General features: G+C 42.3%; 2 long non-coding RNA genes across 5 annotated transcripts in view; one reads left to right on the top strand and one right to left on the bottom strand.

Moving 5' to 3' along the window:
- LOC129625773 (uncharacterized) overlaps nt 1-23,324 on the bottom strand; it is a 53,151-nt gene that overhangs the window by 12,514 nt on the left and 17,313 nt on the right. The gene's annotated exons all lie outside the window — the stretch shown is intronic.
- LOC129625775 (uncharacterized) lies at nt 21,242-22,085 on the top strand. Its single transcript, XR_008701604.1, has 2 exons — nt 21,242-21,380; nt 21,608-22,085. It is a non-coding gene; the product is annotated as an uncharacterized LOC129625775 (long non-coding RNA).

Here is a 23,324-nt window from a genome sequence, read left to right as displayed (position 1 = left end):
GCAGAAAAACATTTGACAAATGTCAACATCCATTCATATTTAAAAACTCTCCTCAGGGGCTTCCCTGGTGGCTCAGTGCTAAAGAATCCGCCTGCCAATGCAGAGATGTGGGTTCAATCCCTTGTCCGGGAAGATCCCACATACCTCACAGCAACTAAGCCTGTGTGCCACAACTACTGAGCCTGTGCTCTAGAGCCCAGGAACCACAACTACAGAGCCCATGTGCCACAACCACGGAGGCCCACCTGCCCCACGTCTGTGCTCTGCAAAGAGACACCACTGCAAGAAGAAAGCCCGGCTACTGCAATGAAGGGTAGCCCCTGCTCATTGCAACTAGAGAAAAGCCCGGGCAGTAACTGAGACCCAGTACAGCAATAAATAGATAAATAAAAAAAATTTTTTTTAATCTCTCAACAAAATCAGTGTAGAAAGAACTTTCCTCAATGCAATGAGGCCACCAAGGAAAACACAGCTAATACCATAATAAATGGGGAAAAATTGAAAGCTTTTCCTCTAAGATTCAGTATAAAACAAAGATGCCCACTCTCATCTGTTTTGTTCAGCATAGTACTAGAAGTTGTAGCCAGAGTATTGGACAGGAAAAAGAAATAAAAGTCATCCAGACTGGAAGGGAGGAAGCAAAATTAATTGTGTTTGCAGATGACATGATAGTATATGTAGAAAATTCTCAAAACTCAACAAAAAACAAAAAAACTGTTAGAATTAGTATGAATTCAGTAAAGTTGCAAGATAAAAAACATATTAAAAATGAGTCTCAATTCTATACAAGCAACACATTATCCTACGAGGAAATAGATAAAACAATTCCATCACAATAGCAAGAAGGAAAAAACAACAACTTAGAAATAAACCAAAGAGTAGAAAGACTGGTACACTAAAAATTATAAACCACTGATGAAAGAACTAAAAGAAAACATAGGTGAGTGGAAAGACATCCTATTTTCATGGATTAGAAGAATATTATTAAAATGCCCGTACTACCCAAAACGGATCTATAGATTCAGCACTGCTGCTAAGTCACGTCAGTGGTGTCCGACTCTGTGCAACCCCATAGATGGCAGCCCACCAGGCTCCCGTCCCTGGGATTCTCCAGGCAACAATACTGGAGTGGGTTGCCATTTTCTTCTCCAGTGCGTGAAAGTGAAAAGTGAAAGTGAAGTCGCTCAGTCGAGTCCGACTCTTTGCGACCCCACGGACTGTAGCCTACCAGGCTCCTCCGTCCATGGGATTTCCCAGGCAAGAGCACTGGAGTAGGGTGCCATTGCCTTCTCCTAGATTCAGCACATTCACTCTCAAAACCCCAAAGACATTCTTTACAGAAATAGAAAAAAAAAATCCTAAAGTTAACATGGAACAAAAGACCCCCAAATAGCAAAAACAATTTGAATAAGATCAACAAAGCAGGGGTAACACACTTTCTTTTTAAAAATACACTACAGGGACCTCCCTGGTGGTCTCTATGGTAAGATTGTGTGCTCCTAAGGCAGGGGGCCTAAGGTTGATCCCTGGTCAGGGAACTAAATCCCACAAGCTGCAACAAGAAGATCGAAGATCCTGCATGCTGCAACTGAGATCCTGCACAGCCAAATAGATAAATATTCTAAAAAACACATTACAAATCTACAGTAATAAAAACAGTAATATATATGTAATAGATACATAATTATATAATACATACTTATTTGATATCTATTATATAATGTATATAATTATTATATATTTATATACTATATATGCCCATATAATATAATATAACTGTTTATTTTACATTATATGTATTTCATATCTATGGTTATGCTTCTATGAGTTTCACTCTGTTAGATCGATCCCACACATAAGGGAGATCACCCAGTACTTGTCTTTTTGTGTCTAGCTTATTTCACTTAGCATAATGTCATCTAGGTTCATTCACATTATCATAAACAACAGGATTTTTTTTTTTAAGCTGAATAATATTCCATTGCATATACAATCTTTTTTAAATCCATCAGTAAATAGATCAATTTAGATTGTGTCCATATCTTAGCTATTGTGACTAATTCTGCAGTGAATGGGGGAGGGTTATCTCAAGACACTGATTGTATTTCTTTCCGCGAGTACCCAGAAGTAGGACTACCGGACCATATGGTAGCTCTATTTTTAATTTTTCAAAGAACCTCCATACTGTTTTCCATAATGGCCACCCCAATTTACATCCAATCAGTAGTGTGTTCAGTTCAGTTGCTCAGTTGTGTCCGTCTCTTTGCGACCCCATGAATCGCAGCACGCCAGGCCTCCCTGTCCATCACCAACTCCAGGAGTTCACTCAGACTCACGTCCATCGAGTCGGTGAAGCCATCCAGCCATTTCATCCTCTGTCGTCCCCTTCTCCTCCTGCCCCCAATCCCTCCCAGCATCAGTCTTTTCCAATGAGTCAACTCTTCACATGTGGTGGCCAAAGTACTATAGTGTGTAAGCGTTCCCTATTCTCCACACCCTCACCAACACTTACCTTTTACCTTTTTGATAATAGTCACTCAGACAGGGGTGAGGCAGTATCTCATGATCGTTTTGATTTGCATTTCCCACATGATTATTGATAATGAATGTGTTTGCATATACTGTTGGCCATGTGTATGTCTACTTTTGAGAAATATCTATTCATGTCCTTTGCCTATTTTATATTCAGGCTATTCGATTCCTTTTTTTGAGTTTTATGAGTTCCTTACCAATTTTGCATATTAACCACTTATGCACACCTATTCTTCTATTCCCTACATTGTCTTTTCCCTCTGTTGAGTGTTTCTGTGCTCAACCTTTTTGGTTAAATGCAGTCTCACTCACCTATTTTTGCTTTTGTTGCCTGTGCTTTCAGTATCCAAAGAATCACCACCCACACCATTATAAAAAACTTTTTTCCTATGTTTTCCTGTATTAGTTTTATGGCTTCAGGTCTTATGTTTAAGTCTTTAATCTATTTTGAGTTGACTTATTTTTTTTTTTTTTACCATTTTTAAAATTGAAGTATAGTTAATTTGCAATGTTGTGCTGGTTTCAGGTGTACAGCTGTCTATGGACAAATAGATAAAATACTGTATATGCAATGGAATATTATCCAACCTTTAAAAAAAGAAGTAAATCCTGTCATTTATGATAATATGAATGAACCTAGGTGACATTATGCCAAGTGAAATAAGCTACACAAAACGGCAAGTACTGGGAGATCTTCCTTATATGTGGGATCTAACAGAGTTAAACTCATAGAAGCAGAGGGTTAGGATTGGTGGTTGCCAGGGGTTGGGGTTATGCAGGGGAGGGGAGGGATAGTTTAGGAGGTAAAGTTTCAGCCATGCAAATGAATAAGTTTGGGGATCTGATGTACACAATATGACTGTAGTTAATACTGCATCGTGCTTTGAATTTGCTAGGAGAGTGGACCCTAAGTGTTCTCACTACAAAGAAAAAGTAGAAAAGAAAACATAACTATGTGAGATGATGAATATGTTAATGAACTTGATTATGATGATAGTTTCACAACGTATATATATACCAAAACATACATACATTTTCTATAGTCCATGGAATTCTCCAAGCCAGAATACTGGAGTGGCTAGCTGTTGCAGAATCTCCCCAACCCAGGGATTGAACCCAGGTCTCCTGTATTGCAGGCGGATTCTTTACTAACTGAGCAACCAGGGAAGCCCAGGAATACTGGAGTGGGTAGCCTATCACTTCTCCAGAGGATCTTCCCAACCCAGGAATTGAACCAGAGTCTCTTGTATTGTAGGCAGATTCTTTACCAGCTGAGCTACCAGGGAAGTCCTTCCATTATCTATTACACCTCAGTAAAGATGGGGAAAATCAATTAGCATGTGAAAGGTAAAACAACAAAGCTTTTAGGAGAAAACACGGGAAACTACTGCTTGGATAGGACTCACAAGTTGTATTTCATTTATATGACTTTTTAAATTTTATATTGGAGCATAGGGCTTCCCTTGTGGTTCAGACGGTAGTCTGCTTGCAATGCAGGAGACCTGGTTTCGATCCCTGGGTGGGGAAGATCCCCTGGAGGAGGGCAGGGTAATCCACTCCAGTATTCTTACCTGGAGAATCCCATGGACAGGGAAGCCTGGTGGGCTACAGTCCGTGGGGCTGGATAGGGTCGGACATGACTGAGTGACTCACACACACACACATAGCCGATTAACAATATGGTGGTAGTTTCAGTTGGACAGCAAAGGGACTCAGCTACGTACAGACATGTATCCATTCTCCCTCGTATATAACTATTAAATTTTGCCTAATTCATAGGTTTCTCCCTCTCTTCCTTTTTTTTTAAACAGCTCTTATTACAATTTATTTAGTTGTTGAAGGAAAAGGGTTATTTGTCCTCTAGAGTTTTCCCTAGTTTAGATTTTGCCACCCTGCAGTTCAGACCTATTTGGAATTCTTATTTGAACAAAACAACAATTATGAAAAAAGTAAAAATAGAAATATAAAAAGTAATGAAATTATCAGGGAAATCTGAACACATGGATATTTGACAATATTGTAAAAATTAGTGTTAACTTTTTAATATGTGACGAGGGAATTATGGTTTTATTTTTAAAGGAGCTGTAATATTTTAGGTGTACACACTGAAGCAAAATAATATGACGTTCCAAAGGAATCTAATGGGCTGGGGGTGGGAGTTGTAGCAGCAGGAGTCTGGTAATTCCTTAACAACAGGCTCTTCCAGCACAGCAGTGGGAGCAGGGGAGAAGGCTTGATTTGTAGCACTTGCCAATTTCCATGATGTAAATACTCCCACTATGGTTGGCTGCAAACTCCCAGCAGTGTGTCATTGAACACAGAATTGGGAAGAGAATCTTGGGTCTTGGAACAGAACATGGAACTGGGTCTTGGCAGGCAGAGCAAGTCAGCTCCAGGACATCCCTGGTATCGGGCAGAGGTCAAACAAGATTAGCTTTGAGTCCATCCTGGTTGAACCTGAAAGATGAGTCCTTGAGGGTTCATTAATTATTCTAATTTTAAAAATTGAGACATAATTGACATACAATGTTATATTTGCTTCAGGTGTGCAATGTAATGATTTGACTTATTTATTGCACAATGATCACCACAATAAATTTAACATCCATCCATCACCACACAGTTTAAAATTTTTTGTGATGAGAACTTTCAAATCTCTCTTAGCAACTTTCAGACAATAATCTTATTAATAATAGTCATCGTGTTGTATGACACCCCCATCTAATTCTGTATATGCTCATTTTGTATCCAAATTTTAAAAACAAGAAAAAATAAAGAAAAATCCTAAATCTCAAGATTAAACTTTATTTTTTTTTAAACTTCCAGAGTAATGAGTGGCCATTGCAAATAATTATAAACAAGAATTAGGACTTCCCTGGAGGTCCAGTGGGTAGAAATCTGCCTGCCAGGGCAGGGGACATGGATTCGACCCCTGGTCCACAAAGATCCAACATGCCGTGGAGCAACTAAATCCATGAGCCACAACAACTGAGCCTGTGTGCTCTAGATAGAGCCCATAGCCAGTAGCAAGAGAAGCCACTGCATCACAACGAGAGAGTAGCAGCCATTCTCCGCCGCTTGAGAAAGCCAACTCACAGCAAGGAAGACTCAGGGCAGCCAAAAATAAATACGTTTATGAAAAAAAAAAAAAAGAATTACATGTAATCACATCAGTGGTCCATGAGAGACTTGCCAAAGTAAATTAACGGTAAAAGTGAGAGCTACGGTGTTACTCAGTGCCCACTACCTGCTTGACCTTGTTTAGTGCTTTACAAGGAATAACCCAAGGGGCTATTGTCATCCGTGTTTCACAAACAAGGAACCCGACAACCAGACAGCTGAACAACTTCCTTGGTCTACAATCAAGCAGCCATAAGGGGCAGTACTGGGATTCAAATCCAGATAATCAGGCTCCAGAGCCTGTGATTTTCAACTCTGACCTAAGACACTTGATTCAACAGCCAAATTTGTTGGATTGGAGATAAATCAGTGATGTTGCTGAAAGACAGTCAATATGTGTTGTACTGAATTCAGTCGCATCCAACTCTGTGCGACCCAGCCTGCCAGGCTACTCTGTCCATGGAACTCTCCAGGCAAGAATACTGGAGTGGGGTTGCCATTTCCTTCTTTGGGGGATCTCCCCGACCTAGGGATTGAACCCAAGTCTCTTGCCTCTCCTGCATTAGCAGGTGGAATCTTTACCACTGCTCCCCCTGGGAAGTCAATATGCCGTCCAGGAAATCCTTTCCCCATTACTGATTCACCCTGTGGACCTGTGCTGGACCAAATGATGTGCAAGGAGCTCAAGCTGCTGAGCACAACCCCAAGGAAGTCTGGGTGCCCTCCATGTCTTTAGAGCACACATTTTGAGACACAAATGTGGTTTTGAAATTAGGGACTTCGGGTCTTGCTGTGTAGGTGGTCTCCAGCCTTGCATCCCAGATTCCTTCCTCTCTAAAGTGAGAAATACCAACTGAGAGCCATGATTCTGGCTGGGAGGGCAGACTTGGGAGTAGCTTTAGGAAGAGAGTGAAAGAAAGAAGTACTTCCATCTAAGAATCTGGAATCAATGGCCTTGACCATACAGCCTAGAAGAGCACCTGTCATTCAAAGTCATGAAGAGTTTGAAGATGAAATACCTGGAGAAACAGGAGGGCCTTTCCATCAGTCATCTCTTGAAATTAATGAGATCATCATGGTGGCTCTTTCAATAAAAGGAATGTGAATGTAGACCTCCCTGACCCTACCTACCAAAAATTTTCTCATGGCTCTCAAGATTCCAATGCCTTAGATTCTTTAAGTTTGATGAACCCTTTAATGTAGTTTCATTCAGATGATTTGATGATGCATTTTCCCCTTAATTTCAAGCCAAAAAAAATTTTTTAGTACCAGATTGCAAATAGACTGGCCACTAAAAAGCTGTAGACCAGAGAAAGAGAAGCTCCTAAAGAAAAAAGTTATGACCAACCTAGATAGCATATTCAAAAGCAGAGACATTACTTTGCCAACAAAGGTCCATCTAGTCAAGGCTATGGTTTTTCCAGTAGTCATGTATGGATGTGAGAGTTGGACTGTGAAGAAAGCTGAGCATCAAAGAATTGATGCTTTTGAACTGTGGTGTTGGAGAAGACTCTTGAGAGTCCCTTGGACTTCAAGGAGATCCAACCAGTCCATCCTAAAGGAGATCAGTCCTGGGTGTTAATTGGAAGGAATGATGCTGAAGCTGAAACTCCAGTACTTTGGCCACCTCATGCGAAGAGTTGGAGAAGGCAATGGCACCCCACTCCAGTACTCCTGCCTGGAAAATCCCATGGACGGAGGAGCCTGGTAGGCTGCAGTCCATGGGGTCACTAAGAGTTGGACACGACTGAGCGACTTCACTTTCACTTTTCACCTTCATGCATTGGAGAAGGAAATGGCAACCCACTCCAGTGTTCTTGCCTGGAGAATCCCAGGGACGGGGGAGCCTGGTGGGCTGCCGTCTATGGGGTCACACAGAGTCGGACACGACTGAAGTGACTTAGCAGCAGCAGCATGTGAAGAGTTGACTCATTGGAAAAGACCCTGATGCTGGGAGGGATTGGGGGCAGGAGGAGAAGGGGACAACAGAGGATGAGATGGCTGGATGGCATCACCAACTCGATGGACGTAAGGTTGAGTGAACTCCTGGAGTTGGTGATGGACAGGGAGGCCTGGCGTGCTGCAGTTCATGGGGTCGCAAAGAGTCGGACACGACTGAGTGTGAACTGAACTGAAAGAAAAAAGTGGTAAAAAGGTGAGGGGGAAATCAAACTGGTGCAGAAAGTTTTAAGGAGAATTTCAAGTTTTCTCGCCTTCTCAAAAGAAAAAAAAAGAATTATTGTCACTGAAGTAGCTGGAAGAATTCTTATTTGTCTCTAGGAACCAGAATCCAATGAATACATATTGCAGAAATGAATACATATTGCAAAAGAGAATGGACCTTTCTTTAATTAGTAACTGGGAAATCTAAAAACCAGCAGATAATCCAGGTTAAATTCAAAATGATAGTACATGATAACAAAGCATTAAACCTTTACCCATAAAATTGTAACTCACAATCCATTGAAAAATCACCCCATAAAGAATTCCATAATTGCTTCTCTCTGCAACTATACACATCTCCATTTTCTTCATATCGAGGTTCAAATATTCTTATAATAGTTTCAGCAATAAATTGAAGTTGTAGTAGTAGCTTACCCTTTGCCTTATGGCTTTTAGTTTTATTAAGTAGTATTAATAATAGTAGTAGAGACACAATGAGGTCCCTGGTGTGTGCCTGTGATGAGTTCAATCGATCAAGGTTCAACCCTTGATGAGATCCATCGTGTCTTCAAAATAAAACTGTTATTTCTATATAAAAGAGGATTTGTTTCACATCTACATACTGAAGAGAAAAATTAAACTTATGTCACTTTTTACCCCCCCAATTAGGAGTTTTAAATTCAGACATGGAATTAACTCACCCTCACATATGACCATGATAAGAGCTTTTCCAGGCTTGATTCAGTGAATCTGCAGCAACTCAAACCTTTATCGTAAGATTTTAAATTCAGGTGAGTTTCAGGAGTCAGTTTCTGCCCTTGTCCTCAAAATAAGCAATTCTGCCAGTTTTCCTCTGCATTCCATTGTGGCTTTAAGTTCATCAAAGCTGGTTCCACCAGTTGGTGCCATCTGAGGAATCTTATTACCTTGGGCTTGCTTCTGCCTCATTTAGTTCTTCCCCCAAATGATACTGACCCTTTGTTTCCTGACCCTGATGCTTGATGCACCTCTTTACAAATGAAGAGATGAACTGAATTGTAGTAAACAAGATCCAGACCACAGAACGTGGGGTTTAGGGACAGAAGGCAAAGGATGAGCATCACAAATCAGTCAGTATGTTTCTCTAGTTAATAGAACAAAGGAGAAGACCCTTCAGTAACTCATTGGGAATTGAAGAGGCATTTGAGAGCACTAGGTCTCTTCCTGGTTCGTTTTTTTTAAAGGCCTTGGCAGAACAGTAATAAAAGGACCCTTCCTTAACACCACCGGGAGTGAGAATGGATCCGACAGCCAGCAATGCTCAACCCTCCTGAAGTCGGAAACAACAAATTTCTGTTCTCATCACTGTTATATAATTTCGTTCTGAAAACTGCACTTCCAGAACAATGAGACAAAACAATAATAACAAATGGAATTAAATACATGAGAAAGTAGAAGGTAACATTCTCATTATGTGTGGATGAGATGATTGTATGACTTTAGAAAATCCCAAAGAAAGCTTGCAAGAAAATCCCAAAGAAAGCTTGCAAGAAAATCCCAAAGAAAGCTTGCTAAGTGTACTACAGTATGAAATTAACACGAGCACTGGGCACCAAGCGCTTTAATACTCACCTGCTACATTCCAGTAGAAGATAACATCTATGGAGTAGTTACCCTGGGTCAGGCACTGTTTAATTCTTTGCTACTCATAAACTATACAACTATAGCAATAAAATTTTATACTTAGTGTTTATTATGGGCTAGGCCTTGTCAAAATACTTCAATACTTTTGACAATTGTAAGAGGCTTTAAATCCTCTTTGTGTCATATGATATTATAGATTAAAAATGTGTTGTTACCACATATATAACATAGCTTATAATTACACATATATGTGAATTTATACATTATCTATTAAATTATATATAATGTGTTATACTATGCATTATAAATTTTATTTTATTACCAATTAGTCATGGTTAGATTTTTACATTAGTACATACTTGTATAACATTTCTCATGCTATAATTACATATATATAAAGTAATATATTACCAATTATATAATTTATTATGCTATACTGTATTTTGTTATATAGATTAATATCTACTCGTGTGTTACATTTAGGGCCTCCCATGTGCCAAAGCGGGAGATGCAAGAGACTCGGGTTCAATCCCTGCATTGGGACGATCCCCTGGAGAAGGGAATGGCAACCCACTCCAGTATTCTCGCCTGGAAAATTCCATGGACAGATGAGCCTAGCAGGCTACAGTCCGTGGGGCCACGAAGAGTTAGATATGACTGAGCACACACAACAATATGCTACATTACTACATATATATTTCATATCATAGTTACATGTGTATAATGGATACAATTGTACACATTAAGTTATATACAGCTAAACTACATCATTACTACATTATGTTTTCAATCACACCATCTATGGAGGAGGAAAGTGAGGTACAGGAAGGCATCCTTCATTTGAAGTCACGAGGCTCCTGGAACTCCCATGCCACTCTGCTCTGGCTTCAGAATCACTCCTTTTTTATTTTTGGCTGTGCTGGGGGCCACAGGGCACGCAGGATCTTAGTTCCCACACTGGTGATTGAACTGGTGCCCTCTGCAGTGGCAGCGCTAGTCCTAACCACTGGACCACAGGGAAGTCCCCAGAACCCCTGCTCCTAACCTCTGCGCTCCCTGCCACCCTCTCTGGCGCCGCTGAGCTCTCCATTGACTGTGGGGACCTCTACCTGCTCTGTGCCTGGAAAGAGAGGCACGGACAGACACTCTGCATCTCCTGCATTGGCAGGTGGATTCTTTACCACTAGCTCCACCAGGGAAGCCCTAATGTTTCTGCCAAGGGTCAAAAGCTCAATGAGCATGTCATGTGTGATTTTAAAATTCCAAATGGCCCCATTCTCCCAGCTACATGGTACTGAAGGTGGGAGGAACATGTGGAAAGGCAGGGCGCGTGCAGGACACAGAAAGGGAGGCAAGGCCATTGGACTTCTTCCCTCAGGATTGTGAGGAAAGAACCACTGGTGACAGATGCTGCAGAGGAAGCATATTGGGGGAGCAGCAGCCGGACCACTTTGGAGCTGAAATGGTAACCAGGAACCGGTGGGAGAAGCCAGGTGGCCGAGCTGGGCAAATGGAGCTGATAAGCAGGTAAGCAGAGGAGACACCCAGGAGAAAGGTCCTGTGGGCAGCTTCTGGGCTCTCACCAGCCCCCCAGGTCCGTGCCTCTGTGGGTGGTCTGCATTCCCCTCAGCCACCACTCCATTTCCTCCCCTCCCACACACACACACCTTGATTACTTCCAGGGAGTCTATATTTCTTGGTGGCACTAGTAGTAAAGAACTCACATGCCCATGCAGGAGATTTAAGAGACACAGGTTCAATCCCTGGGTTGGGAAGATCCCCTGGAGAAGGGCATGGCAACCCACTCCAGTATTCTTGCCTGGAAAATTCCATGGACAGAGGAGCCTGGCGGGCTACAGTCTTTGGGGTTGCAAGGAGTCAGACGCGACTGAAGCAACTGAGTGCACACACACATATTTCTTGCAATAATTGGTGTGTGTGTTAGTCGCTCAGTCGTGCCCGACTCTGCGATCCCACGGACATAGAGGTCCATGGAATTTTCCAAACAAGAAGACTGGAGTGGGGTGCCATTCCCTTCTCCAGGGGATCTTCCTGAACCACGGTCTCCTGCATTGCAGGCAGATTGTTTACCATCAATAATTAGACCCACCTTGAAAACCACCTGATGGTTGGGGACAGAGTAATCGCACTCAGAGTTTATAGCACATGTATCAACACCACCATTAACCTCTTATAAAGTAAAACCAGAAAAAGGTACAAACCACCACCACAAGAAAAACTATAAAATATTTAAGAACAAATTTAACAAGCGCAGGTTTTTATTAGATGAAAACTGTAACTTTACTGAAATACAGAAAAGAAAATTGGAATAAATGGAAAAAAAGAAAAACCTTCTTTGTGCTTGGCTAGGAGGATTCCACATTGAAAGATGACAATTCTCTCTAAACCAACCTCTAAATGTAACACAACCTCAGAGTACACTTTTTTTTTTTTGTCGCTCCATGTGGCTTGTGGGATCTTGGTTCCTCAACCAGGAATCCAACCCATGGCCCCTGCCATGGAAGGGCAGAGTCCTAACCACCGGACCTCTAGGAAATTTCTTACCCTGATTTTTTTTTCCCTACTCTGATTTTTCGAAAGCAGCTAAATGATGCTATGTAGCTCACCCTGGAGATTGTATCATACAAAAGAAAAGCAGATAAAATTCTGAAAATGAAGGTTATGGACAGAAGACTTGCCAACTAGATATAATAATATTCTAAATATTACAACCATGTGATAAAGAGACAGAGCATTAGAACAAAACACAAGTCCAGAGAAGAGACTAAAGTATTTGGAAATCTAATATATGATCCAAGTGGCATTTTAATGCATTGGTCAGGATTCGTCGGTTACATGTTAACAGAAACTCAACATGAAATAGCTGAAGCAAAGCGGGGATTGGATGGAGATTCATAACACTGCAGGAAGATCAAGGGCGGATATCTGCATCTTGGATTGATCCTCCCAGTTTTTTTTCCCCATATGGTGAAAACCCTGTCCCACGGCCCAGTTCTTCCAATCTCACCATCAAAACTTGACTGAGAAGCAAGAAACAAGCAACAGACCAAGGGCATACCTTCACACACGCTTCCATTTGTATGAAAAGCGTGCGTGCGTGTGGTGTTGGGGGAACATGTGTATCTGCGTACGTTTAAACTATGCCCACCCCAGCAGGATGCAGAGTAAACAGAAAGTATTGGATGCCTCCAGGGAGCAGGTGCAAGGTGAGAATCACTTTCCCTTTACTGGACCTCAGGAAAAGCGTTAAGGACGGTCCCCAGGTCACAGCCCGGCTATCACTGGTCTGTGCAGGTGCATCTTGTTTTATTGATCTACTTACTCCCTTTTACCTGCAATTTCCCTTTCCACCATTGCCAGCAATTCCAGGATGTTAGATGTCCAACCCTTTGGGGGGTGTGTGTGTGCTTGGGGAAAATGTGTAAATTGTCTGGGGGCACATTTTTTTAAAAAATGAAGCAAGTTTATATATTAAAACAGTGCATGCACCGCAAGGGGCATATCAGATGTCATTTACTTGGACCCATTCTGCATTTTATGCACCTTCATCGAATGAAACTCTTACAAATGATTGGCTGTGGCTTTGAAGCCACTTATCTTGAATTTGCATGTTAGTATCGAACATGCTTCTTAATAGATATATCTGCAATATTTTGAAGAGAATACATGCATTTGCCCAGTGTTTGCATTTGTCCAATGAGTTTGTAACTTCATTTTTTAAATTTATTTTTAATTGGAGGGTAATCAGTTTACAATATTAAATTGGTTTCTGCCTATATCCATATGTACCCTCTCTCTTGAGTCTCCCTCCCACCCCACCCCATCCCTCTAGGCTATCCCAGAGCACCAGATTTGAGCTTCCTGCGTCAGGCAGTGAATTCCCAGTGGCTTCTAATTCCACATATGGTCACGCACGTGTTTCAGTGCTACTCCCTCAATTCATCCCACTCTCTCCTTCCCAATGAGTTTGTAACTTTGGATTTGACAAATGTGATCGCTCTAAGAATAAGTGGAAAACAAGTTGATGTCTTTAGGATTAAATATGTTAGTTACTATGCTAGTTATCTTATGGTATCTCATTAGTCACCCCAAATTAGATGGTGTATGGCAACATGTACTCTGATCAACCAGCAACAACAAACCTGGATTCAGATTAACCACCAAACTAACCACAAACATAACAGACTTAACCCACCACTCATTATTCCTTCAGATTTCACTTTTAATCTTCTATGCTTGTTTTTTTATTCTCCTTCAGGGATCACAGTTCACTGTGCATCAGTTTCCAATAATCCCAATGGACTCTGTTTGCCTATCTTCATTCATTAAAAAAAAAAAAAGATTTGGATAGATTGGGTGCTTCCCAGGTGGCACTTGTGGTAAAGAGCCCTCCTGCCAATGCAGGAGACAGAAGACAGAACTTCCTGATCCCGGGGTCGGGAAGAATTCCTGAAGGAGGGCATGGCAACCCACTCCAGTATTCTTGCTTGGACAATTCCAGGGATAGAGCCGGCTGGCAGGTTATGGTCCATAGAGTCCCAAAAAGTCGGATATGACTGAAGCAACTTAGCATGCATGCATGTTGGATAGGTCAGATGTTTTTAAGATTTTTCTTGAGGTATAGTTGATTTATAATATTGTGTTAGTTTCGGGTGTGCAGAACAGTGATTCAGTTATATACATCTGAATCTAAAGAGTAATATACATCATTTATATTTATATATATTGTTAGATTTTTTCTCTTATAGGTTATTACAAAATATTGAGTATTGCTCCCTTCAGTCATTCAATTTTACTCATTGTAGAAATAGGATGGTTGCTCTGCTGAGAAGCAGCAGCTTCGTTCTGTTCAGTTCAGTCGCTCAGTCATGTCCGACTCTTTGCAACCCCATGGACTACAGCACGCCAGGCCTTCCTGTCCATCACCAACTCCCAGAGTTTACCCAAACTCACGTCCATTGAGTCAGTGATGCATCCAACCATCTCATCCTCTGTCATCCCCTTCTCCTCCTGCCCCCAATCTTTCCCATCATCAGGGTCTTTCCAAATGAGTCAGCTCTTCGCATCAGATGGCCAAAATATTGGAGTTTCAGCTTCAGCATCAGCCCTTCAATGAATATTCAGGACTGATTTCCTTTAGGATGGACTGGTTGGATCTCCTTGCAGTCCAAGGGACTCTCAAGAGCCTTCTCCAACATCACAGTTCAAAAGCATCAATTCTTCAGCGCTCAGCTTTCTTTATAGTCCAACTCTATTTACACATGACTACTGGAAAAACCACAGACCTTTGTAGGCAAAGTAATGTCTCTGCTTTTTTAATATGCTGTCTAGGTTGGTCATAACTTTTCTTTCAAGGAGTAATCATCTTTTAATTTCATGGCTACAATCACCATCTGTAGTGATTTTGGAGCCCAAAAAATAAAGTCAGTCACTGTTTCCATTGTTTCCCCATCTATTTGCCACGAAGTGATGGGACCAGATGCCATGATCCCACTTTTCTGAATGTTGAGCTTTAGGCCAACTTTTTCACTCTGCTCTTCCACTTTCATCAAGAAGCTCTTTAGTTCTTCTTTGCTTTCTGCCATAAGGGTGGTGTCATCTGCATATTTGAGGTTATTGATATTTCTCCCGCCAACCTTGATTCCAGCCTGTGCTTCATCCAGCCCAGAATTTCTCATAATGTACTATGCATATAAATTAAATAAGCAGGGTGACAATATACAGCCTTGGCATACTCCTTTCCCAATTTGGAACCAGTCTGTTGTTACATGTCTAGTTTTAACTGTTGCCTCCTGACCTGCATACAGATTTCTCAAGAGGCAGGTCAGGTGGTCTTGCATTCCCATCTCTTGAAGAATTTTGCTCAGTTTGTTGTGATCCACACAGTCAAAGGCTTTGGCATAGTCAATAAAGCAGAAATAGATGTTTTTATGGAACTTTCTTGCTTTTTTGATGATCCACCGGATGTTGGCAACTTGATCTCTGGTTCCTCTGCCTTTTCTAAATCCAACTTGAACATCTGGAAGTTCACAGTTTATGTACTGTTGAAGCCTGGGTTGGAGAATTTTGAGCATTGTTTTACTAGCGTGTGAGATGAATGCAATTGTGTGGTAGTTTGAGCATTCTTTGGCATTGCCTTTCTTTGGGATTGGAATGAAAACTGACCTTTTCCAGTCCTGTGGTCACTGCTGAATTTTCCAAATTTGCTGACATATTGAGTGCATATGTGCTGGTATATTGCTCCCTTCAGTCATTCAATTTTACTCATTGTAGAAACAGGATGGTTGCTCTGCTGAGAAGCAGCAGCTATAGTATCCAAATTCCATTTTTCATATTTCCAGGAATCTTCAACAGAACTTTCACATCAGACCAAGAATAGTTTATCAAATATCTTTACATCAGGAGCTTGTCAGAACTGCCCTCTCTGAACTTCCCTTTATCCTGAGCTGCCCTTGACATATTGACGTGAGGATGTAATGCTGATTCTTGTTTCTGACCCCACTAAGCAACATGGGGTATGTTATGTTTAATTTATATAAATGGTGTTATGGTACAGATCTCCTTCAGTTTTTTATCTCATCCAACACTTTTAAAAAAGTATTTTACTGAAGTAATAGTTGATTTACAATGTTGTTAATTTCTGCTCTAAAGGAAAGTGATTTAGTCATACCTATATATGCATTCTCTGTCATATTCTTTCCCCTTGTGGCTTATCACAGAATATTGAGCGTAGTTCCTTGTGCTATATAGTAGAACCTCGTTTGTCCACTCTGTGTATACTAGTTTGCATCTGCTAATCCCAAACTCCCAACCCATTCCTCCCCCTGCCGCTTCCCCCTTGGCAAGCACAAGTCTGTTCTCTCTGTGCATAAGTCTGTTTCTGCTTCATAGATAGGTTCATTTATGTCAGATTTTAAGATTCCACATATAAGTGACATCATATGGTATTTGTCTCTTTCTGACTTCATTCAGTATGGTAATCTCTAGTCCATCCACATTGCAGCAGATGGTATTTCATTCCTTTGAATATGTGCAGAACACTCTTGTGTGCTTTATCCATTCGTCTTGTCGAAGGACATGTAAGCTGTTTCCATGTCTTGACTGTATAGTGAAGGACAGGGAAGCCTGGCATGCTGCAGTTCATGGGCATGCAAAGAGTTGGACATGACTTAGTGACTGAACAATGACTGAACAGCTGTTTTTAAGATCTATCCCCAACGCTGTGTATGTGCCTGGTCCACAGCTTCCACTGTGTACATGTATCAGTGAGTTAGAGTAGGTTACACTGTATCAGTCAGTTAGAGCAGATTACACTGCAGTAACAAATACTCCCCAGATTACAGGCATATCTTGTTTAATTGTGCTTTGCTTAATTGTGTTTTGCAGATACTGCATTTTTTAATAAACAAATTGAAAGTTTGTAGCAACCCTGTCTTGTCAGATGGCGTTAATGCTTTTTAGCAATAAAGTATTTTAAAATTAAGGTATGTACATTGCTTTTTTAAAACACAATGATACACATTTAATAGACTACAGTATAAACATATTTTTATATGCACCCTGAAACCAAAAAAATTCATGTGATTTGCCTTATTGCTGTGGCTTAGAACTGAAAGTGCAGCATCTGAGGTATATCTGTGTAATAGTTTAAAACCACAAAGGCTTATTTCTCATAGATGTTGCACATCCACTGCAGATAAAAACACCAACCCTTGACTTCCATTTGCAGCTGACATCCACTCTGCCCACATTCTCACGACCTTTCACTTTTATTTCACATGGTCCCACCTACCTTACATGGCAGGGAAGTTCAGTCCCACCACGTGGTCATGGAAAGGGAAAGCTGGAGTATTTGTGGACAGTCCTAATGACCACCAGGGACACTCTGGCTGCCTTCAACTCCCTGTTCCCCCAAACAATGGCGTGATAAACATATGGAACAAACCTGTATTTGTTCCATACAGGCCCATGGCCACTGTTTTAGACATACACCCAGGTGTGGGATTGCTGGGCAGCAGAGCACATATTTCATTTCCCTCAGGAGTACCAGGTGATTCTCCAGATGGCTGTCGCAGTCTGAACTACAAGCAGGCACAAAAGTGTGTCTATCCCCACATCCCTCTGAAGTGGAGGAAATAACCACCTTTCAAAATTTTGCCAAATAGGGATAAAGTGATAACTACTATTGTTCTTAATGTGGTCTCTTGTTTCTAATGAGTTAAAGCATCTTTTCACATACTTTTCAGCCTTTAAGATGCCTTCTTCTATAAAGTGCTTGTTCATAACTTTTTCTTATTTTTTTTTTCCTATTAGGGTTACTATAGTTCTATTGTTGATTTTCAAGAGTTCCTGGTAGAAATTTTTAACTGTATGGCCTTCAATATCTTTTGGATTTAAACAACATGAATATACTTCTGTCCCCCCAGAAAGTTACATATTATTTTAATAGCTCACATATCATCTCCCAACACTTTGGGGGGAAAAATTAAAGAAAGGAAGATAGAGCAGGCTTGAATCAGAAGCCATACCTGAGCCAATTGAAGTGGGCTGAGAAGGTGAGACTTATACAGTGACAACTTCTATTTAAACCACAAAGTTGAACAGAAGAAAAAATTTTTCCCAGAAAAAAGGGGAGGGTTGAGGGGGAGAGGAAGGGAGGGATGCTCTTCTTTTGGGCAGACAAAATAACAGATGATCCCTGGATTGGCATTTGATATAAAAATTAAGGCCATACATCCATCAAGATTCTTTTGATTGCAAACGACAGAAACTCAACTGAAACTAAGTTTTAAAAAAGGAATGTGCTGGTTCAAGTAACTCAAAAGTCCAATGGATAGGATAGCTAGATCCAGGTGTTCCAATAATATCTTCAGGTCCCCATCTTTGATTCCATCTCTCTGATAAGCTCCCTCCAAGGTAGGCTGTCTCCAACAGCCAGACACACATAGAACCTTAACAGCAGCAGCATAAAGAAAGTGGTTTTTTCTTGATCTCTGTGGTAGAAACACATCATAGGGAGGAATTCTGATTGGTCCAACCTACAAGACACACCCTTTTCTAAACCAATCACTGTGGCCAGTGGGATGGAGTTGCCTGATTGGTCAGATATGGGGTCAAGGGTAGATGATGGATAAGCCACTTCAGACACAATGAGAGGGTGCCCCATAGAAAAGAAGGAGAGAGTTCTTGCCAGAAGGAGAGAGAAGACATGTTGGACAAGCAGAACCCAGAAATACCAGATCAAGGCCAGATTTCTACCTCATTCCTTACATCAATATGCATTCCATATGGACCAAGGACTGGGGCGAATGGGAAGAAACCACAGGAGAGTGAGAATCTTTCAGGTGACTGAAAGAATTAGGGGCTCAGCAAATGCCCTTCCAACCAAGACACTAAAATCAGACACTATGATGACAAAGACTGATGCCTTCTAAACTTCCATAGCACAAACACAAAACAATCAGACTCTCCATAGGCAAGATCAAGAGACAAACTGAGAGGAAAACATTTGTAACCCACACGTCAAAGTACTGGGATCCCATATGTGCCAAAGAGTGCTTAAGAGATTCAGACAAGGTGGACAGCCGCATGGAAAGCTGAGAAAATGACATGAATTAATTCAGAAAGTGATGGTGCAAGTGCAAAAGCTGTCTGAAAGATAGGAAAAAAGATAAAAGTTTAAAAAAATTGCCAACTCTGGGTAGAAATATGAATGTGCTCAGACTTCTCCTTCAGGCCCACCCTCCAAAAGCAGATGGAGTCCTGGTGTGCACACTCTGAGCCCGAGGAGTGGCCAAGGGGGTGGACAGAGCTTGGAGGTGTGGGCTGGGGTGTTGACACATGCATGTCCAGTCCCTTCAGGGTGGGACCTAGACAAAGATGGAAGAAGGTGCAGACCCAGGTACCTCTGTTTATACTCTTGATTCGGGTCCCTTGGATGCTCAAGGGGTGGATCATTCAGAGCTTTTGAGCGCCAGGTTAGATTTAGGGACATTATCCTAAGAGCAACAGGAGGCCCTCCTAAAGGATTCTTGGTAAAGAGAAGGACAGAAATAAATTCAGGTTTTTAGAAGATCCTTCTGGCTTCAAGGGGGTGAATGGGTGTGACATTAGAAAGGAAGAAGAGGGAAGGGTTGGGAGAGTGCTGTCATAATTCAAAACAGAGACGATGGCAATTTACATTGGAAAAACAGGAAAAAGTGAGGAGGAGAGACAAACATGGTCCTGGATGCTATATGGGGTTGGAGAGAGCAAGGGATCAGGGGTCACTTTTTAGGCTTCTGGCACCTGTTACTGGTGGGCAGTGGCGCAGTCTATTGGGACAGGGAGCTGGACAAAGATTCAGCTTTGGTGGGAGGTGGGGAGGGAGGGGGGAGAGGAGACCACAGACACATCGAGCTCATTGCCTTTGAGACATCCAAGCAGGGATGCCAAGCAGGCAATCAGATGACTAGGTCCAGAGCTCTGGGGACAGGCTGGGTTGAGGAGACACGTGGCGTCAAGACTAGATTTTACATCATCCAAGGTGCCACCTACTGGAAGCTTTACCATTATTTCAGATAACACTAAGAAAGAAGAAAAAGCACTGATATTCAGCTATACTATGCCCCAGACTGAATAGTTCTGATTTCAGATAAAATGTGAAAAAAAAATGCATCAGAGAATTGATTAAATTGATTGTTAGGGTGTAAGTCTGGCTGCTTCTGATGAACTGAAGTGACAGGGACATGGTGTGATCGAAGGTCCCTTCTGTGATGTGGAGAAGCTGGAAAAGGTACTATGGCCTTGCTGCACGAGGGGTCCTGGGGCCCCTTTGCGTATCTCTCCTTCCACTTTCTGGTGCACCCATCTCCAGAGCTGTTTTCAATTTGCAAAACTAAAACTCGGACCCCATTAAACACTAACCCCACATTGTCCCGACTCCCTAGCTCCTGGCAACCACCATGTGATTTTCTGTCTGTGCATTTAACAACCTCTGGTTCTCTTTAGTATGCTCATCCTCAGAACCCAGCTGCCCTACTGGGAAGAAGCCTGAAGTAGTTCATGAAGAGGTCACTTGGGTCCCCAGCCCCTGTTCCAGAGACCACCGGCCAAAGTTCAGACACTGGAGCAGAAACAAGCTAGCCCCACTGTGCTCAGTCTGAATTCCTGACCCAAAGAAACCATGAGAATAATCCATGTCACTAAGTTTGGGGATCATTTGTTATGTAGCCACAGTAACTGGGACAGTAGGTAATTCTCACAAGCAATTTCTCTGTGAAGGAGAGGAGGAAACTCGGGGAAGGGGGTGACCCAAGGAAGGTAAGTCAAGGACAGCTGGTCTTTGTTTTGCTTCTTTAAGATGGAAGCAATCTGAGTATGTTTTACAACTGAGGGGAAAGAAATACCCATGTGAGGAAACTTGAATGACTTCCCTGGTGGTCAGTGACTTAAGACTTCATGCTCTGAATGCAGGAGGGGCCCAGGTTCAATTCCTGGTGAGGGAACTAGATCCCACAGGCCACAATGAAGACTGAAGATCCTACATGCTGCTACTAAGACCCAGCACAGCCAAACAAATATTTTTTAAAAAGGAGACTTGAATATTCAAATGAAATAGGACAAGTCCATGGGTAAGTTTTTCAGTGGATTGGGTTTGATCCCTGCCAGGGAACTAGATCCTGCATGTCACAACTAAAGATCTCATATGCTGCAATGAAATAAAATACACTTTTTTTAAAAGGAGACTTGAATATTCAGATGAAAGAGGCTGTGTCCATAAGGTAAGGTTCCTGATGCGGTAGAGTGGAGGCGGTTCTAAACACAGGTGGAGGGCTAGCCCACCTGTGAGGAGGGACCACTTCCTTATTATCAGGTGTAGGAAGGGTGTGCTGTAGGAGAGGACCAGGTGTTCACAAGGCTATACCTGTAACGTGGAGAAGGTGGTGGGGCAATTGTGGGATAGCCGCTCTATTCTCTGTGAGGACGTGAGTGGGGAGGGTGAAGTCAGAGGTTTGGGGAGAAAGTTAGAAACATCTCTGCAAAGAAGGGGAGGATATGTTGACCTGACAAAGCAGCAGGACATGAGGACTGATGGCTTACTTGATGCTGGTGATTAGGAATCTCTAGGAAGTCAGGTGACCCTGGTATGTGCTTTTTTTCTCTACAGGAATTATCTACCCAGGTGCAGGCATGATGGAGTCACCCAGGGCTGAGGTTCTGAAAGCGCATGTGATAAGATAACAGGGCAGTGGAATCAAGGCTTTAGCAAAAGAATGATTGTACATGATGCAGCATGAAAATTAGGCTGGAGAAGGACAGAAATTACGGCAGGTTGGGGCAACTGAGGCATTTTGACTCAGCATTCCCACTTCTACAAATTTATGTGGAAAAGAACATTGTGCCTGAGTGTCCAGCAGTTAAGACTCGGGGCTTTCACTGCCGTGGGCCTGGATCTAACCCAGCTTGGGGAACAAAGATCCCATAAGATGCCCATGCTCAGTCACTTCAGTGGTATTCAACTCTTTGAAACCGGATGGACTATACCCTACCAGGCTCCTCTGTCCATGAGATTTCCCAGGCAAGAATACTGGAGTGGGTTACGATTTCCTACTCACAAGATGCACAGTTACCCCACTCCCCCCCCCCCCAAAAAAAAGAGAAAGAGTACTGTGAAAAAAGAGAAAATGTGGACCACTTCTGGTTTCCAAGTCCCTATGTAAAGAACTTAGAAACAGTCACTCCATCCTAACAAGTAAAAAGCTGGGCAGATTATTAAAAACAAAGAAAACCCGACTAACTCTTCTTGGATCTCTAAGATGGAAGAGGACACAGAACAAACTTCTGCCTTGAGACTGGAGAGACCAAGAAGCAAATGCAGCAATCGCTACTTACCAGAGTGAAACTCAGGTCAAAACCCTGGGGACCAATGTCATGCAAGAAAAGCTGAACTGTAATTGAAAGACTGCTGGAGGCTCGGTGTGGATAACTCTGAGCTTAAAAACCTAAGACCACAGGGGTAGAGGGACCCCCAAATATCATGAGATTCACCAGCAGGAGCTCAGCAGTGGTGGGGGGCCCCAAATATCATGAGGTTTACCAGCAGTAGCTCCAGCAGTTCCCCCTAGTAGTAACAAGTACCTGAGAAGAATCCCCTCAGGCTACCAGCACGAGAGGGAGAAAGGAACCATTTTAAATACTCAGTACAGTCTGTTCTTCTTAACAAGGCCTGACCCTCAGGGGAAGTAAGTACCAGCACCTGGGGAAGGGAAACACCCAACTGTAGTCCGTTGGCGTCATTTGGTTCGGCCTAAGTGTAAGGAGAGGGCTTCCCTGGTGGCTCAGAGGTTAAAGCGTCTGCCTGCAATGCGAGAGACCTGGGTTCGATCCCTGGGTCGGGAAGATCCCCTGGAGAAGGAAATAGCAACCCACTCCAGTACTCTTGCCTGGAGAATCCCATGGATGGAGGAGCCTGGTGGGCTACAGTCCACGGGGTCGCAAAGAGTCGGACACGACTGAGCGACTTAACTAACTAACTAACTAAGTGTAAGGAGATCAAACCAGTCAATCCTAAAGGAAATCAGTCCTGAATGTTCACTGGAAGGACTGATGCTGAAGCTGAAACTCCAATACTTTGGCCATCTGATGTGAAGAGCTGACTCATTGGAAAAGACCCTTATGTTGGGATAAGAAGGCAGGAGAAGGGGATGACAGAGGATGAGATGGTTGGATGGCATCACTGACTCAATGGACATGAATTTGAGCAAGCTCCCGGAGTTGGTGATGGACAGGGAAGCCTGGCATGTGGTAGTCCATGGGGTTGCAAAGAATGATCCCATGGACTGAGTGACTGAACTGAGCTCAAGTGTGGAGGAACACGGGTGAAC

The sequence above is a fragment of the Bubalus kerabau genome, chromosome 13 (genome assembly GCF_029407905.1).
Source record: "Bubalus kerabau isolate K-KA32 ecotype Philippines breed swamp buffalo chromosome 13, PCC_UOA_SB_1v2, whole genome shotgun sequence".
Lineage (NCBI taxonomy): Eukaryota > Metazoa > Chordata > Mammalia > Artiodactyla > Bovidae > Bubalus > Bubalus kerabau.
Note: the sequence above shows the minus strand (reverse complement) of the source record. Positions and strands in the feature narration are given on the sequence as shown.